This window comes from Podarcis cretensis (assembly GCF_951804945.1).
Source record: "Podarcis cretensis genome assembly, chromosome: 4".
Taxonomy (NCBI): Eukaryota; Metazoa; Chordata; class Lepidosauria; order Squamata; family Lacertidae; genus Podarcis; species Podarcis cretensis.
Genome location: NC_137173.1, coordinates 9634065 through 9651507, shown reverse-complemented (window position 1 = coordinate 9651507; position 17443 = coordinate 9634065). Strand labels below are relative to the sequence as shown.

The following is a 17443-nucleotide window of genomic DNA, read 5'->3' as shown; positions in this document are numbered from 1 at the left end:
CCCAGTGGTCCATAACTTTTCCCAGTCAACAAACATAATGTCATGACCAATATCCTGTGCCCACTTAATCATTGCAGGTTTAACCGTTTCATCTTGTGTATTCCATTTCAACAGCAAGTTGTACATTCTTGACAAATTCTTAGTACTGGGCTCTAACAGTTCAGTTTCTAATTTTGATTTTTCCACCTGGAAGCCAATTTTCCTGTCTATTTTAAAGACTTCCATTATCTGATAATAATGAAGCCAATCTCTTACTTTCCCTTTTATCATCTCAAAACTTTTCAATTTCAATCTGTCCCCCTCTTGCTCCAAAATTTCACAATATCTCGGCCAGTTAACCTCCATGTTAAGTTTTTTAACGGCTTTTGCCTCCATTGGCGACAACCACCTCGGAGTTTTACTTTCCAACAAATCTTTATATCTAATCCAGACATTATATAATTCTTTCCTAACAATATGGTTTGAATCCCTGCGACAGGTTGAGCTCCCGTTGTTCGGTCCCTGCTCCTGTCAACCTAGCAGTTCGAAAGCACATCAAAAGTGCAAGTAGATAAATAGATACCACTCCAGCAGGAAGATAAATGGCATTTCCGTGAGCTGCTCTGGTTCGCCAGAAGTGGCTTAGTCATGCTGGCCACATGATCCGGAAGCTGTATGCTGGCTCCCTCGGCCAGTAAAGCGAGATGAGCGCCGCAACCCCAGAGTCATCCGTCCCTTTACCTTTACCCGCTGCCTTGCAGAACATTTTTGAGAGAAGAAAAGTCTAGGGAGTTAACCCTTTCACAAATCCAGAGTGCTTAATATGAGAAGGTCATGCAAAAATGCCGAGGGATTTCCACAAGGATTTTTAAAAATAGCCAGTTGCTTCAGCAACACTTAAGATTGGGGAAATATGAAATGAAGAGAGTGAAAACTGATATATCTGAAAGTGAGCTCCATAGAACACAGTGGGTCTTAAAGGTAAAGGTAAAGGGACCCCTGACCATTAGGTCCAGTTGCGGACAACTCTGAGGTTGCACGCTCATCTCGCTTTATTGGCTGAGGGAGCCAGCGTACAGCTTCCGGGTCATGTGGCCAGCATGACTAAGCCACTTCTGGCGAACCAAAGCAGTGTACGGAAACGCCATTTACCTTCCCGCCGGAGCGATACCTATTTATCTACTTGCACTTTGATGTGCTTTCGAACTGCTAGGTTGGCAGGAGCAGGGACTGAGAAACGGGAGCTCACCCCGTCGTGGGGATTCGAACCTCCGACCTTCTGATCGGCAAGCCCTAGGCTCTGTGGTTTAACCCACAGCGCCACCCACGTCCCTTACAGTGGGTCTTAAAGGTAAAGGTAAAGGTACCCCTGCCCGTACGGGCCAGTCTTGACAGACTCTGGGGTTGGGCGCCCATCTCACTTAAGAGGCCAGGGGCCAGCGCTGTCCGGAGACACTTCCGGGTCACATGGCCAGCGTGACATCGCTGCTCTGGCGAGCCAGAGCCGCACACGGAAACGCCGTTTACCTTCCCGCTGGTAAGCGGTCCCTATTTATCTACTTGCACCCGGAGGTGCTTTCGAACTGCTAGGTTGGCAGGCGCTGGGACCGAGCAGCGGGAGCGCACCCCGCCGCAGGGATTCGAACCGCCGACCTTTCGATCGGCAAGTCCTAGGCGCTGAGGCTTTAACCCACAGCGCCACATATACATAGGGATTGCTCTGCTTTTTTCCTCACAAGGAATTCGATGAGACTCAGTCAAGCGTGTACAGGATCGCAGCTTTAGTCTGGATCCAGCCCAGTGTGCTTCATTGCTCCATATGGAATTCTATCCTGTTGCTCTCTGCTTTCTGCTCTTGTTTATTAAGGTCGTTTTGAATGCTTAACTTCTTCTCTAGAGTATTTGCAACTCTTCCCAGTTTAGTACCACCTGCGACACACGGACAGGTATGTTATCAAAGTTTCATGCGGGTTCTGACGAGACCCATCAGGAAACGCACATCAATTTTTCAGCCCTCTCAGAGAAAGCACAATGGAGCAGTCCCTAATTTCTGAACCTCAGAACAATATGCTGGAGAGCGAGAGAAGGGGGGGGGGGAGCGTGAATAGTATGGCCTTCTCCTCTTGCTTTTGGCTTTTTTGTCTAGCCAGTTTTGTAAGGTTGCCAAGGAATTCGATACAGGTTGGCCGCAAAGGGACAGGCCAGGTGATTTCCTTTTGTTTGCAGGCTATTGTGTCTGAATCAGAGAGGAGATCATTTAGCAACACAAACGGGTTTAATTGTTTCAGCATGAGGAAAGCCTGATAGCAGATGCTACAGGATTCACATCCCTTGAAATTTGGGCCTGGTGCTCTATCTAAAAAAAGAGAGGCTTATTCAGAGGATCAGTCCAACTGAGCCCTCAACGATGTAAGATCATCCCGAGGGCAGCCACGTTTGCAGAGGGAAAGTTTCCCTTAAAAAAAGAGGATGTAGGAAATGAACACATTCAAAAGACGGCTAGACTAACGCTGTTTTCTCTGACCTTCCACCCTCTCCTTTTCTTCCATAGGGAGATTCCATAGTCGTCGTCCCCCCATGTGCTGTCTGAAGTGGTACAGTCCAGGAGGGGATCTACCAGGTGATTGTGCTGAACTTATACCAGTAAATCTGCTCCTAATTTTGCACACTAAGATGATCATGGCCACTGGGTCCATCACCTCCTGGCAAATAGAAGGGGAAGAAATGGAGGCAGTGAGAGATTTGACTTTCTTGGGCTCCATGATCACTGCAGATGGTGACAGCAGTCACAAAATTAAAAGATGCCTGCTTCTTGGGAGAAAAGCAATGACAAACCTAGACAGCATCTTAAAAAGCAGTTAAAGCTATGGTTTTCCAGTAGTGATGTATGGAAGTGAGAGCTGAGCGCCGAAAAATTAATGCTTTTGAATTCTGGTGCTGGAGGAGACTCTTGAGAGTCCCATGGACTGCAAGAAGATCAAACCTCTCCATTCTGAAGGAAATCAGCCCTGAGTGCTCACTAGAAGGACAGATCCTGAAGCTGAGGTTCCAATACTTTGGCCACCTCATGAGAAGAGAAGACTCCCTGGAAAAGACCCTCATGCTGGGAAAGATGGAGGGCACAAGGAGAAGGGGACGACAGAGGGCAAGATGGTTGGACAGTGTTCTCGAAGCTACCAGCATGAACTGCGGGAGGCAGTGGAAGACAGGAGTGCCTGGCGTGCTCTGGTCCACGGGGGTCACGAAGAGTTGGACACAACTAAACGTCTAAACAACAACAACAATTTTGCACACACACCATTCCGAAAGAGATTTCAATTCAAAATATTTGCTGGCTAGGAGTATATGTATATTTGGTTTCCTATTGCCATGCTGGAAAATTTTCCTCCCGTGCTCCATCAATTAATGAGAAATAGGAACTGCTCTTGAAAATTCATCCGGGGAGGGGGGGGAGGAAATTTCAGCGAAAAACTTGTGGGTGAGTTTCGATGCACACACCTTACTTTTGAGGAGGCCAAGGGGCGCTTGGGAGTGTCTTTTCCTTCATTCTACCAACTACCTCACCTGTGTTCTGCACTATGCAGCCTCCCCAGCTGCCCACATCTCAGTTAAAGCCAAGAGGATGATATCTTGAGGCAATGCTCTCATGGGGCTTTCCCCAGAAGCACACCGTCTTGAGTGTTGAGGGAAGTGTGAAGAGGACTCTGTGACCAGAGCATCTAAACCAGGCATCCCCAAACTCCGGCCCTCCAGCTGTTTTGGGACTACAATTCCCATCAACCCTGACCACTGGTCCTGTTAGCTAGGGATCATGGGAGTTGTAGGCCAAAACATCTGGAGGGCTGCAGGTTGGGGATGCCTGGTCTAAACTTAAAGGACAGGGAGGTCAGCACAGAGGTGGTAACAACAACAACAACAATTTATTGCTGTCAGGGCTGCTGGGCCTGACTATTGCTTATACCCTGACCATCTAGCTGAGTTTCCCTAGCCACTCTGGGTGGCTTCCAACAGAATATTAAAAACACAATAAAACATCAAACATTGAAAACTTCCCTAAACAGGGCTGCCTTCAGATGTTTTCTAAAAGTCAGATAGTTCTTTATTTTCTTGACATCAGAAGGGAGGGCGTTCCACAAGGCGGATGCCACCACCAAGAAGGCCCTCTGCCTGGTTCCCTGTAACCTCACTTCTTGCAGGGAGGGAACCGCCAGAAGGCCCTCGGAGCTGGACTTCAGTGTCCAGGCTGAATGATAGAGATGGAGATGCTCCTTCAGGTATACAGGACCAAGGCCATTTAGGGCTTGAAAGGTCAGCACCAACACTTTGAATTGTGCTCGGAAACGTACTGGGAGCCAATACAGATCTTTCAGGACCAGTGTTATATGGTCTTGGCGGCCACTCCCAGTCACCAGTCTTGTTGCTGCATTTTGTATTAGTTGTAGTTTCTGGATCACCTTCAAAGGTAGCCCCACGGAGAGTGCATTGCAGTAGTCCAAGCGGGAGATAACCAGGGCATGCACCACTCTGGTGAGACAGTCCGCAGCCTGCATACCAGATGGAGCTGGTCCGAGATACAGGGATAGTCTGGGAATCTGGAGGTCCCTTGCTCTGTGCAAGCCCCAGAGTTTCGCCCAATCTTCCAGCAGCAAGTCTCGTTGCTGTGGAGCTCTCCGCAGGGCTGGGAATGCTGTGCCTGTGACCTAAATAAGCCACATTCCTCTGAGATTGCTTGCAGGGCACTGTGTCTATTTGCAGAACAAAGTGCACGTTGACAGGCGCAGAAACTTTATGGAACCTTCGATTCCTGGAACTGGAAGCCTAAGGAACTTCCAGCTAGGGACTTCAGATGCCTCTCACCCACCTCTCTAGGTCAGGTTGACCTGTGTGTGGCAAATCTTGTCCAATATGGAATCACAGAACTGTAGAGTTTTGACCTATAAAGTCTTAAATGGCTCTGGACCGCCTCTTTTCATATGAACCTACCCAGTCCCTGGGATCATCTTCTGAGTGCCTCCTCCTTGAAAGGTCTGGACACAAGAACAGGGCCTTCTCTGCAGTGGCTCCCTGTCTCCCCAGGAAATGCTCTTCATTACACACCTTTAGGCACCAGGCAAAAATATTCCTTTTTAACCAGGCCTTTGGTTGATCTTATTGACATCCAACACTCTTTTAGAATGTGACTAAGGAGTTTATGCTGGGACGCAGGTGGCGCTGTGGGTTAAAGCCTCAGCGCCTAGGGCTTGCCGATCGAAAGGTCGGCGGTTCGAATCCCTGTGGCGGGGTGCGCTCCCGCTGCTCGGTCCCAGCGCCTGCCAACCTAGCAGTTCGAAAGTACCTCCGGGTGCAAGTAGATAAATAGGGACCGCTTACCAGCGGGAAGGTAAACGGCGTTTCCATGTGCGGCTCTGGCTCACCAGAGCAGCGATGTCACGCTGGCCACGTGACCCGGAAGTGTCTCCGGACAGCGCTGGCCCCTGGCCTCTTAAGTGAGATGGGCGCACAACCCCAGAGTCTGGCAAGACTGGCCCGTACGGGCAGGGGTACCTTTACCTTTACCTTAAGGAGTTTATTGGGTTGTTGTTTTAATTTTTATTAGGTATTTTGTGGTTTTATATATTGATTTTATTCTGTGAACCACCCTGAGACCCACCCACCCCGGGCATAGGGCAGTATATGAATTCAATAAATAAATAAAATAAATAAATAGAGTTGGAAGAGACCCTGACAGTCATCTAGCCTAATTCTCTTCAGTGGAGTGACCCTGCCCACAGCCATCCCTGGGTGGTCTCGAACTATCTACCTTCTTCTTCTTTTTTTAATGGATATTTATTGGCATTTTCAATAACAACACAAGAACAAAAATAGACAAAAAAAAGAGATAAAACTACAAAAGTAAAAAACTTAAAAAACAATTAAAAACACATAAAATTTCAATTGCTTGTTTTCTTTTAACTTGCTTCTCAGACCTCCTCGCACCTCCCCTTCTTGTATTCCAATTCAAATTATTAGTTCAGCAAATCCTTATTACGTATTTCTCAACTTTAACTTAGTAATTTATTTTAACATGTTATTATTTTATTTTTCCTCTTTCAACCATTTCCTCAGTTTATTTTTACAAACCTTGTTTTCATTTAATTTAAATCATTTTAAAGACCAATTTTAGCTTGTCCAGACTTAAACATCAGTACTTATACATCAATACTCATTCTTAACCATTTTTCCTAAGGTCGACCAAAATTCCCTTCCACGACTTTCCCAATTTTCATACACATAATAGAACAAAATAAAAACAAAGCAAATTATAGTTATATACCCTTTGGATTCCCAAACTCTGCCCTCCCTTTTCCCGGTTTCAGTCCCCAACAAGTGTCCATCAGTATCTCAATATACTTTTAGCCTGGACAAACTATCTACCTTCTGGTTCACAGCCAAACGCACTGACCCACTGAGCCATTTGCATCTTGGGGCAGCCAAATCTTCAGCCCCCACCCTTGCCACTACCACAGTCAAGGCCGGATTTAGGTTTGATGAGGCCCTAAGCTACTGAAGGTAACAGGGCCCTTCATATGTCCAGCTGTCCTTTGTCAACAACAAATGGTCGCTGTTTTTTGTGCTGAATATATGCTATATGGTGATTTATGGACCTAATAGGTATAGAAAGCCATTTGCACATGTTGCCATGCAGCTAGTCCATGCAGAATGTAGGCACCCTATATATAAAGGTAAAGGGACCCCTGACCATTAGGTCCAGTCATGGACGACTCTGGGGTTGTGGCGCCCATCTCACTTTACTGGCCGAGGGAGCCGGCGTACAGCTTCCGGGTCATGTGGCCAGCATAACTAAGCCCCTTCTGGCGAACCAAAGCAGCGCACGGAAACGCCGTTTACCTTCCCGCCGGAGTGGTACCTATTTATCTACTTGCACTTGGATGTGCTTTCTAACTGCTAGGTTGGCAGGAGTAGGGACCAAGCAAAGGGAGCTCACCCTGTTGCGGGGATTCAAACCGCCAACTTTCTGATCGGCAAGTCCTAGGCTCTGTGGTTTAACCCACAGCACCACCCGCGTCCCTATATATAGAAAGGAGCAAACCAGTGATGTTTTAGGGAGCAGGCTAGCAGGCAGGGCCCATGACTTACATCCTAGGAGCCTACACAACACAAAACACTATTGCTGCATGTAGGTTTTATTTTATATGCTTTTTATCTTATATTTTGGAAATGTATATCCAGTTTTCTTTAATTTTGGGGGGAGCCTCAAGAGAGTGGGACCCTAAACTATAGCTAGACAAAACAAAATAAAAAAATTCCTTCCAGTAGCACCTTAAAGACCAACTAAGTTAGTTCTAGGTATGAGCTTTCGTGTGCATGCACACTTCTTCAGATACACACTGTGTATGCACACGAAAGCTCATACCTAGAACTAACTTAGTTGGTCTTTAAGGTGCTACTGGAAGGAATTTTTTTATTTTGTTTTGACTATGGCAGACCAACACGGCTACCTATCTGTAACTATAGCTAGACAGTCCTTCACCGCCACTAGAGAACAATGCAAGGTGGCTTAAAAGAGAGCCATGGTTAAACAGGTGCCACAAGGGCTCAGAGTCCCCTCCCCGGTGGTGTTTTGTATACAGCATGGGGAGTCTCCATCTTCCCCTTCGCCTCAGGCGGAAGAATATCTTGAGCCGGGCTTGGATTCACGGATGAATCCGGTGAAAAAATTGGTGTTTTTCCACAGGGGAGCATCAGCAGTCGCTTAAACACCTGATGAAAGATTAATGGCTGCCTGTTCCCAGGCCAATAAGAGAAACTCAGAGGTGGTCTGTCGAGAGGCGTTGTGTAATGTGAGGACATAATTTCCTTCAGGACATAATCCCCGTCGCTGAGGGCAGCCAAAATGGCCATTTAATCCAGCCTGGAAATGGCGGGGGGAAGGCAGGAGAGAAAACAGATCGATGCAGAGCACAGATGCTCTACCACAACCCCTGCTGAGGGAGCTAAAGATGCTCTTTCGATGATGGGTGGGTTTCATTAAAGAACCGGGAAATATACCGTATTTTCCCATGTATAAGATGCCCCCATGTATAAGATGACCTGTAATTTTTTTGAACCCAAAATTAAGAAATAGGGCCAGAGCCAAAGCCCAAAGCTGTGCATTCACCATCCATGTATAAGGCGGCCCACAATTTTTGACTATTTTTTTCTAAGCACAAAAATCATCTTATACATGGGAAAATATGGTAACTGGACTCAGGGAAGTCCAGCCTAGTGACATGTACAGGAATGTATATACTGAGGCAAAGTGTCCACAAAAACACATATATTTGTGAATATAATGTACATAAATGCATCATATTTGCAGAAATGGCTTTGGAAAAAATAAAGTGTATATTAGGGAAAACTGAAGATAAAAATGTGAATTGCAGGAGAATTTCCCACTATATTGTTGATTAACTTTCAGCATTTAACAGCAACGACAAATAACAAAGTGATGTGGAGAATAGATCCGATCACTGCAAAAACCGGAAACTGAAATCAATAGATCTGCCCATCCTTACTCCTGAGTAGTCCCCCCTTCCTCCCTAGCCAGCCTCCGCAGCCCCTGAAAAGGCTTTGGAAGCGGGTGAGCCAAAAAAAGGCTTTCGTTCACGGCAGAATAATCCGTTCCATGGTAACCCGGCGATTGTGAAGTCACAAGTTAGCAAGCACGAGACAGAGAAGAGGAGCTGGACAGGGTGGGGAGAACAAAACCCTGTTCCTTCGCACGGTGCCTCGCGAAAAAAAATGCTGTCCAGGGTTGTAAAGACTGTGGAGAGAATAATTGGGTGTGCTCTTCCCACCTTAGATCAAATCTATGCTTCCAGGTGCCATAAGAAAGCTGCAGAGATAGCGCAGGATAGTGCGCACCCCGGAAATGATCTCTTTCAGCTTCTGCCTTCTGGAAGAAGGTACAGGGTTATAAAGACCAGGACTAGATGCCTGAGAAACAGTTTCTACCCAAATGCGATTTTGGTTTTAAATACAGTATAAGGAGTATATTGTACAGTGGTACCTCAGGTTAAGTACTTAATATGTTCCGGAGGTCTGTACTTAACCTGAAACTGTTCTTAACCTGAAGCACCACTTTAGCTAATGGGGCCTCCTGCTGCTGCCACTGCGCCACCGGAGCCTGATTTCTGTTCTCCTCCTGAAGCAAAGTTCTTAACCTGAAGCACTATTTCTGGGTTAGCGGAGTCTGTAACCTGAAGTGTATGTAACCCGAGGTACCACTGTATTTAAAAATGGGGTATCAGAGTTTTTAGGGACTAACCAGGTTGGGATAGCTGGGATAGCAGGCTTGTTGGTTTTTGAATGTCTGATGTAGATTTTTTTCAGTTTCGTTGTTCTGTATGGGACAATGACAATAGAGATATTGTATCGTATCGTATAGAAATTCACCACCCCAATATGTATGTTGGCCTGGAGAACTTTCAAAGGTTTGTCTTCTGGGGTTTGTCTTTGTCTATGCAGCAGAACCTCTCTCTGGCTCCCAGCTGGTAACAACTACCAACAACGAGAAAAAGGAACTCTACAGAAGTTATATTTCTTTCCCCTTCAATGGGCTACAATGGAACACAGGGAGCTGCCTTACATGGAGTGCCAGTGCAGACAGACAAGGGTTTAAAATACTAAACCACTAGATACTTGCTCCCTCTCCCGTTTTAATAAAAGCTGGGGATCCGGGCCAACTAATATTCCAAATGGGTAGAGGCTGGCATGGCTTCAGTCAGGGCAAAATCTGCCCAACAGGGCCATATGGCAACCCCAAAGTGTCTCATCATATTGAGTATCTGTTGCAGACATCTGGGAATTTGGGGGCACTCCCTTGGAGATGTGTGTTTGAATTCTGAGTCAGACAGGGGTAGAGGGGGGTGAACTGCCCTGGGATAAATCTTACAAATAAATTAAATAGGAATGGAGGAGAAATTCAGCTAGCTTTAAAAGGTGAACCTTCCTAATTTGAGAACCAAAACACACTATTATTATTATTATTATTATTATTATTATTATTCCGCCCATCTGGCTGGGCAGCTCATAACACACTCATCTGAAGTTTGTAATGCAGTTTTCCAGTCCCGGTGCTATGTATGAAAATGTATATACTAGCTGCATGTTGTGTGTAAAAATGGAAAGATGAATGGAAATAGCAAAGAAAGGTGCATTGTATTAGGGGGAATCGCTTTGCAAAATAAAATGCACAGATCAAGCAAAATTGCACGCAAAAAAATTGTATATCAGGAGCACTTTGCTCTAAAGTGCTGGTGAATTATCACAAGGGCTTTTTAAAAGGGAAATCACAGACTGGTGTGGAGAACTTAACTTAAACGGCCTCAGTCCAGTATATCTGAAGGAACGTCTCCACTCGCATCGTTCTACCTGGACACAGAGGTCCAGCTCCGAGGGCCTTCTGGTGGTTCCCTCCCTGCGGGAAGCCAAGTTACAAGAAACCAGGCAGAGGGCCTTCTTGTGGCCCTCCCTGTGGAACTCCCTCCCACCAGATGTCAAAGAGAACAACAACTACCAGACTTTTAGAAGACATCTGAAGGCAGCCCTGTTTAGGGAAGCTTTTAATGTTTGATGCAATACTGTATTTTGATATTTTGTTAGGGGCCACCCAGAGTGGGTGGGGAAGCCCAGCCAGATGGGCAGGGTATAAATTATTATTATTATTATTATTAAGAAATGATGTGTATTTTTGTGATTATGTATTGTAAACCACCCGGTGATCCTCAGATGAAGGACAACGTAGAAATGTTTATTAATAAATAAACATATAAGCATATAAATAAACATTTATTGTTTGGACCTGAAGATACGTTAAGGTTGCAGTGCTATCTATAGCATGCTTACTGCGACGTTAGTCCCAATGAACCAAATGTGCCTTTCACCCTAGCAGATATGCTTAGCACTACAGCCTTAATGACGTTCATGGAAGGAAAGTTCCTCTTCACTGCCCCTGCAGTCCCCTACTATTATTGTTCAGGTTCAAGTTTAAATATCTTCTCCATTGGTGCAAAAGACTCCATGATCGCCAGCACCTGAGACCTGAGTCCGTCTAGTTAAAGCTATGGTTTCCCAGTAGTGATCCATGGAAGTGAGAGCTGGACCATAAAGAAGGCTGATCGCCGAAGAATGGATGCTTTTGAATTCTGGTGCTGGAGGAGACTCTTGAGAGTCCCATGGACTGCAAGAAGATCAAACCTCTCCACTCTGAAGGAAATCAGCCCTGAGTGCTCACTGGAAGGACAGATCCTGAAGCTGAGACTCCAATACTTTGGCCACCTCAGGAGAAGAGAAGACTCCCTGGAAAAGACCCTGATGTTGGGAAAGATGGAGGGCACAAGAAGAAGGGGACGACAGAGGATGAGATGGTTGGACAGTGTTCTCGAAGCTGCGAACATGAGTTTGACGAAACTGTGGGAGGCAGTGGAAGACAGGAGTGCCTGGCGTGCTCTGGTCCAGGGGGTCACGAAGAGTCGGACACGACTAAACGACTAAACAACAACAACAAACTTCCAGACGAGGCATGTCACTTTGCAAACACATCTCCTGGTATTCCACTGGGGAACTGGTTTCGGGGGGGGGGGGCTGGTATCCTCCTGGGGAACTGGTTTCGGGGGGAACACAGAGAAAATTGCCGCTCTGCTGCAAGTCGCTCCCCAGTCTGAGCTACTTTGCACTTAAGCCAGGCATGTCCAAAGTCCATTTCAGGGGCCTAATCTGGCCCGCCGGACGTTTTAATCCGGCACCCGGGCAGCATACGTCCTGGGGTAAAATCCTAGAAAAAGCCCAACAACTTTGGGGTTAAATCCAAAAAAAAAAAGCTCTCAGGTAAACATCAATCCTAAAAAAAGCTCAAGAACTTTGGGGTAAACTTGTAAAAAAAAAGCTCATCAACTTCAATCCTAAAAAGCTTGGGCACCCCTGAGTTAAGCCATTGGACTAACATTATAGGCAACTGCATTGCAATGTGTAGTTTGCCCCTGATGTCATCCGCTAAACAGAATCTGTAAAGACGCACGTTCAACAGGTATAGCGGGCAGAATGTCTGTATTTACAGGCCGTCTGTCCTGTACTATCCAGAAGAATGTCGGTTCTCGCGGCTTCCATTGGGGCAAAACAAAAGCTCTGCATTGCTCCCAGCAAATGGATTCTGCCGCCTTCTTGTTTGGAAGTTGTCCTGACCTGATTAAAAGCAGATGCACAGAAAATGCCAGCATCCCGTGCTGTCCTTGCAAAGTTGTCGCATTAAATGCTTGGGTAGATACAATGGGTTTCTCTCTCCAGCTGTCCTGAGAATCTTTCAATCTTTCCTTCTTTCTTTCTTTCTCTTTCTTTCTTTTTCTTTTTTTATTTCTCTCTCTCTCTCTCTCTCTCTCTCTCTCTCTCTCTCTTTCTCTCTCCTTCCTTCCTTCTTTCCTTCTCTCTCTCTCTCTCTCTCTCTCTCTCTCTCTCTCTCTCTCTCTTTCTCTCTCCTTCCTTCCTTCTTTCCTTCTCTCTCTCTCTCTCTCTCTCTCTCTCTCTCTCTTTCTCTCTCCTTCCTTCCTTCTTTCCTTCTCTCTCTCTCTCTCTCTCTCTCTCTCTCTCTCTCTCTCTCTCTCTCTCTCCTTCCTTCCTTCCTTCCTTCCTTCCTTCCTTCCTTCCTTCCTGGCAAGTGAACCCAAGCTCTGGGTTTATTTCAAGGCCCTCTTGCAGAAGACCCAAAACTGTACCATTCGCCAGCATGCCAGGCGATAGACGCCTGTCGGCTATTGAAGGCTGCTAAGCAGCGCAGTTAGAGGCGGCGATGCTTCCGCAAACCCCTTGCTAGAAACAACAGGAGGGGAGAGGTGCTCCTCTTGTGCTCAAATCCAGGCATCCGGTCGGCCCCTTTGAGAGCAGGATACTGAACCAGGTGGGCCAGTGGTGTGATCCAGCAAGCTCTTCTTATGCTTTTTGTGGAAATGCCCTTTTGGTATAGGGACTCTTTCTCGGGCCCCCGCTTTGTATAAAAGGTAAAGGTAAAGGTACCCCTGCCCATACAGGCCAGTCTTGACAGACTCTGGGGTTGTGCGCCCATCTCACTTAAGAGGCCAGGGGCCAGCGCTGTCCGGAGACACTTCCGGGTCATGTGGCCAGCATGACATCGCTGCTCTGGCCAGAGCCAGAGCCAGAGCCGCACACGGAAACGCCGTTTACCTTCCCGCCGGTAAGCGGTCCCTATTTATCTACTTGCACCCGGAGGTGCTTTCGAACTGCTAGGTTGGCAGGCGCTGGGACCGAGCAGCGGGAGCGCACCCCGCCGCAGGGATTCGAACCGCCGACCTTTCGATCGGCAAGTCCTAGGCGCTGAGGCTTTAACCCACAGCGCCACCTGCGTCCCTTTTATTTCTGCATCGGGCATTTAGTTTGAGGCTGCTAAATTAGATCAGCTTCTTTGTGTTCTCTTATATCAGGGGTCAGCCCTGAGTGCTCACTGGAAGGGCAGATTGTGAAGCTGAGGCTCCAGTACTTTGGCCACCTCATGAGAAGACTCCCTGGAGAAGACCCTGATGTTGGGAAAGATGGAGGGCACAAGGAGAAGGGGGCGACAGAGGACGAGATGGTTGGATAGTGTTTTCGAGGTTACCAGCATGAGTCTGACCAAGCTGCGGGGGGCAGTGGAGGACAGGAGTGCCTGGCGTTCTCTGGTCCATGGGGTCACGAAGAGTCGGACACGACTAAACGACTAAACAACAACAACAACAACAATATCAGGGGTCAGCAAACTTTTTCAGCAGGGGGCCGGTCCACTGTCCCTCAGACCATGTGGGGGGCCAGACTATATTTTGAAAAAAAACAAAAACGAATTCCTATGCCCCACAAATAACCCAGAAATGCATTTTAAATAAAAGGACACATTCTACTCATGTAAAAACACCAGGCAGGCCCCACAAATAACCCAGAGACGCATTTTAAATAAAAGCACACGTTCTACTCATGTAAAAAAACACTGATTGCCGGACCATCAGCAGGCCGGATTCAGAAGGCAATTGGGCCGCATCCGGCCCCCGGGCCTTAGTTTGCCTACCCATGTTTTATATGATGTTTTATGGATTTGTTTTCTGTAATGATTGAGAAGACGATTGTTATTTAAGTGTTCTCGATATTTTTTTTTATTGTTCTATGTTCTTCTTTTGATAAGAACATAAAAATAGGCTTGCTAAAGCAGGCCAGTCGCCCATCCAGTCCAGGATCCCGTTCTCACTCTAACCAGCTAGATGCCTGTGGGAAAACAGCAGCAGGAACTGAGCATAAGAACCGACTCTCCCCTCCTGTGGTTTCCAGCAACTGGTATTCAGAAGCATTGCTGTGAAGGAAGAGCAATAACCACCATGACTAGTAGCCACTGACGACCTTTCCTCCATGAATCTGTCTCTTTCCTCTTTTAAATCCATACTTTGATGGCAGAGTATATCCAATGTATCCAGTAGGCCTTGATAGTGCAATCTTCATGCAAGAGATGCAGGTGGCGCTGTGGTCTAAACCACTGAGCCTCTTGGGCCTGCCGATTAGAACGTCGGAGGTTCTAATCCTGGGGTGAGCTCCCGTTGCTCTGTACCGGCTCCTGCCAACCTAGCAGTTCAAAAGCACGCCAGCGCAAGTTGATAAATAGGTACCACTGCGGCGGGAAGGTAAACGGCGTTTCCATGCTCTCTGGTTTCCGTCACAGTGTTTCATTCCGCCAGAAGCGGTTTAGTCCTGCTGCCCACATGACTCGGGAAGCTGTCTGTGGACAAACGCTGTCTCCCTCAGCCTGAAAGCAAGATGAGCGCCGCAACCCCATAGTCGCCTTTACCTTTTACCTTTACCATTCATGCATTTGTCTAATCCTGTTTTGAAGCCATCCAAATTGATGGCCATCATTGCCTCTTGTGAGCCACACTGGCTACAATTTAGTGAGGGGGTGGCAGACAAACAAACATGGTTATACTGATGCCTGATCCCTTCTACTCTATCTGAACACTAAAAAAACTAGGTATCGAATTGGAGGACCATCTAACCCAAGTCCTTGCTCAGTGTAGGAAATGCAGCAGTAGATCACCACCAGATTACCGCCCAGTCTCAGCTTGAAGATCTTCAACAAGGGAATAGCTCACTACCTTCCCGGGTAATGGTTCCCATTATCAAAGTGCTTTCAAAAGGTTTCTCCCAATTTGTTCGAAATCTACCCTTGCATGACATAAGCCCATAGATCTAGGCTTGTGGGGCAGAGAAAACACAGTTTTGTGTTGTTGTTGTTGTTATTGTTGCTGCTGTTGTTGTTGTTTTGTGTGTGTGTTTTTTTTTGCAGGCTAGTGAGGAAGGGAGCGTTTGCATTTGCAACAATTCAAAGGTAGCCTAAAATGTTCTGCAAGATCTCGAGTCTCAGCCAACATCGAACGCCATGGAATGCAAATCTATAGCAACAACAGTCTGGGCACTTTTTTGTTCCTAACCCAACTTCAGGGGCCAGCTCAGTGTCTCAAACAACCCAGTTATTGTTTGTGGCGTCAATTTTATGGATGTTGATGAAGCAGCGTGAGATTTAAGAAGGTAAATCTGGCACCTGGGATGGCGGAGGGCAGATAATTTAGTGAAGATGGTGGGATGCTTCTCACAATCAAGACGTTGTGGCCCCCCTTCTCCTACAGTAACTTTGCAAGCGGGAATGGAATCTCTAATCGCTTAATTGGTTAACTAATTGAAATAAATTGCTGTGCAACCCTACACGCCTTTTCTTAATAAAGCCTCGTTGAGTTCCATGGGGAAGGTCTATGTATAGGATTGCAGCCGTAATCAGTGAAAAAGGCACCTCTGATTAACCAAGAAGCAGACATGTTTTATTAAATCCCCCCCCCAAAAGTAGACGGCAAGGACGATTTTAGAAGTTTTTCTTTCCCCTCAAACAGGAGGCAATGCCTTTTTTTGATGCTTAAGGGCAATACATCACTTAAAAAACAATGTACAGTGGTACCTCAGGTTACATATGCTTCAGGTTACAGACTCCGCTAACCCAGAAATAGTGCTTCAGGTTAAGAACTTTGCTTCAGAATAAGAACAGAAATTGTGCTCCGGCGGCGCGGCAGCTGCAGGAGACCCCATTAGCTAAAGTGGTGCTTCAGGTTAAGAACAGTTTCAGGTTAAGAACAGACCTCTGGAACAAATTAAATACTTAACCTGAGGTACCACCGTATACATCTTGTTTCAGAACTGCTGCTTTCACCTGTATGCAAATCTGGTGGTTACACGACTCAATTGATTAACTAAAACTCATTTGATCACTCAGCTACAATGTATTTAATTGAGCCACAACTCTAATTACAAGAGGGGTTTTTTTTGGGGGGTGGGGGTCTGCCTCTTAGATCAGGGAAGGCAACAGTAAAACATCTCCCTGTTTGACCACAGAAATCTCTTTTTTGCTTTTCTTTTAATCTGTTTGCTGTTTTGGATAGACTTCCGTAAGTGACTGTCTCATCCACCCTACATACACACGAAGGCAACAACAACAACAACCACCACCCACAAAGAGAGACAACCGTAACACTCAGCCAGTCTGTGGGAACAAGAGAAAGCCTGCGATGAAATCTCAGCAGCTCTAAGAGGCTTTTGAGAAAATCCCCATGAATTAAAATGGAAATCCAGACGAACTATACTGGCCAGCTCTAGACTTGGGTCTGCCTGCTAGCAGCTTACCTTAGTGGTACATGGAAACTTCCTCTCCGAATCCACAGCCGATTTGCATCTCTTGAAAGAAACCCAAAGTCCAGTTCTCAGCGAGATCTCGGTGCAAGCAGAGTTCAGTTCAGATGGCAAATGAGTGCATCGCCTGGCTGTCAGTTTTCCCTTCTCCACCAGCTCCCTCTGCTTCCTTCCCATTCGCTCGCTGTCAAGAGCTGCTTTGCTCACTCCAACAGCCTCCCATTCATGCACACTGATCCGTCTTAGCCGGGAGGAGGGGCTGAGCAGAGAGAGATTACCGAACGAGACAAGAAAGGGAGCAGGATCCGGACTCGCAAGCGCCGTTTCCACGACCCAACTTCTTTTGGGAAAAGTAAAAGCTAGGTGCCGACTTTTGCAAAGCCTGCTCCTTCTCACGTCCTGGCAGTTTTGGACGATGAGGTTTCCTGGTTCCATAGCTGAGCCTGCCAGCACTCCTGGGTCTTTCCCAACGGTGTGGCTGATCTCCCAACAGGTGCTGCTGGAGGTGCAGAGAGGAGGGAAAACCCACTTATGAGCATGCAATCTGGATCAGGGCAAAGGGCTATCCAGCTCAGGGTCCTGGTCTCCCAGTGGCCAGACAGAGGTTCATTGGAAACTCATTGGGCAGGGTCTGATTTCAAACAAGAACAACAACAATAATAATAATAATAAATTTTATTTATATCCCGCCCTCCCCAGCCGAAGCCGGGCTCAGAGCGGCTAACAA

General features: G+C 46.7%; 1 protein-coding gene across 1 annotated transcript in view; it reads right to left on the bottom strand.

Annotated features, from left to right (window-relative positions):
• Positions 1-16961, bottom strand: part of MYO7A (myosin VIIA) — a 183702-nt gene extending 166741 nt beyond the window's left edge. Inside the window, exon 1 of the mRNA XM_079973282.1 lies at positions 16711-16961. The gene's annotated coding sequence lies outside the window, so the exon portion shown is untranslated. The remainder of the gene's footprint in view (positions 1-16710) is intronic.
• Positions 16962-17443: the final 482 nt, after the last annotated feature.